Below are 1,933 nucleotides of genomic sequence, written 5' to 3'. Positions count from 1 at the left end.
AGAGTTCTCTCCATCTCTTTCAACTCTGTGGGAACTATTAATTAGACTCAAAACCTGTTGTAACCCATCATTATGTGTTTCATTCTTGTCTCCTTTGTTTTACTAATTTGTTGCTTCATCTCACGCTATTTTAGCTTTTCACTTGCACTCTGCAAGTTCCCAAAGCTTCGGAAAATCCCTTACAGATATAGAGCTATGTAGACATTAATTGAGTATCTTCATTCCACCATATCCTTTTTTTTTTTCCCTGGCTGAGAGCATTAGCAACAACTCTGTTGTTTCCCACTTTGATCTCATCTCAAAAGTTTAATTATCGGGATCTAATTATTTTAGGCATTTACATAAGTTCTTAACGTACCATCCATCAACAAGATTGAATTTTTCTTTGAGAGTATCGACATAGGTCCTTCAGAAATCAATGGTTTATTGTCGAGCCACGAGTTTTTCTTATTCGAAGATGGGAATATTTTGAAGGTCGCTCATGTGCTTTCTGCTTTTGGGTTCTCCTGGAACATGCTTGGAAACTGTATGAAGGAGGAAATTTGGTTGGCCAAATTGATGAGTTATTTGATGATTTGGATACAGTTTTTCTTAAATTTGGTTTTGTTGGTCATGTGAGTGGAATGTGTATTTGTGGTGTGACATTTGCAGGGAAATTAGGATTTTATGTGTTGGGATGTGAGATGAGTAAGATGGGGGTACTCTTTGGCAGGGAATGGAATGTTTTTCTTCATTACTCAGAAGAGTTTTTGGTGCAAAAGGTGGAATTCTTTTGTCGATTTGGTGTGAATAAGGTGCATGTGGCTTTGTTGCTTCTCGAGAACCCTGATATTCTAAACTATGACTTAAGAGAGCCCTATGTCGGTGTCTGATTTTTTGAAATATATTGGATTGAGCAAAGGGCAATTGGATTATGTTGTTCCTAAGTATCCACTATCCATATGTTTTGGGCATGAACAAGTTGGGTAATTTTCCACATTTGATGAGAGCAATGGATCCTAATCATAGTTCTTCGACAAGATCATCAATGGAGAATGTCATCTATTAACTAATTGCATTACAAGTAATCTTGAAGAAGACTTGGATATTGAGTTTAAACATCAACTGAAGATAATCCAAAATGCTTGGAATCACATGAATAAGATTGAGAAATTGAACTTTTACTTGGAATTGGGTTTGGAGAGAATGTCTCCACAATGAATGTCTTGTCTTTATTGCATGGTTCAACGGAAGAATTGCGGGAAAGGTTTGATTGCCTCTTGCAACAAGGTTTTGACTTCTGCAAACTTTGTAAGATGATAGCATTGAAGCTAGTTATCCTCAACCTGGATCCAAAAATGCTTGAACAAAAGGCGAACTTCATCTGCAAGGAGGCAAGGAGATCACTACAAGACCTTGAGATTTTCCCAGCTTGCTTGTGTTTTCATTTAGAAAATCATATCAAACCCACTGTTAGATTCTATAGATGGTTTACAGAAAAGGGTGAGAATCCAACTAATTATTCCATTGGAAGCATTGTTGCCACTTCCCAAAAAAAATTGCTTTCTCATCTTTACAGAAGGTCACCCAGCTGCTCCAAAACAATTCATGGGTTTCTCACCTAGAAGACCATCTGATAGTGATCAATGTAACATGGTTTATGCATCCCAAACTTGGTTTGCAATAGCATTGATTAACAACAACAAACATTATAACTGCAGACTCCAATGAGAACCAACATTTCATTTAGCTATCTCAGTCTGAGCAAATTTATTGTGGATTCATAATTTATAATGAAAAATCCAACCGCTCTATGTTATGAAGTAAAGGTAGGTCTACAGTCGAAGAAGAAACAGTAGCAACAAAAAAAAAAATAGTTCCATATATATATGCATAACTTTTTTCTAACCTCTTGTTTTTTCTGACCAAGACACAACCTCTCTAATAAAAAATT

General features: G+C 36.2%; 1 pseudogene; it reads left to right on the top strand.

The window, feature by feature from the left end:
- The first annotated feature begins 481 nt into the window (after nt 1-481).
- Nucleotides 482-1,710, top strand: LOC149018989 (transcription termination factor MTEF18, mitochondrial pseudogene; annotated as a pseudogene).
- The last annotated feature ends 223 nt before the right edge of the window (nt 1,711-1,933 follow it).

This window comes from Hakea prostrata, chromosome 4 (genome assembly GCF_041222555.1).
Source record: "Hakea prostrata isolate BN-2017 chromosome 4, UWA_Hpros_2, whole genome shotgun sequence".
Lineage (NCBI taxonomy): Eukaryota > Viridiplantae > Streptophyta > Magnoliopsida > Proteales > Proteaceae > Hakea > Hakea prostrata.
This window is presented reverse-complemented; position numbering and strand designations above follow the sequence as displayed.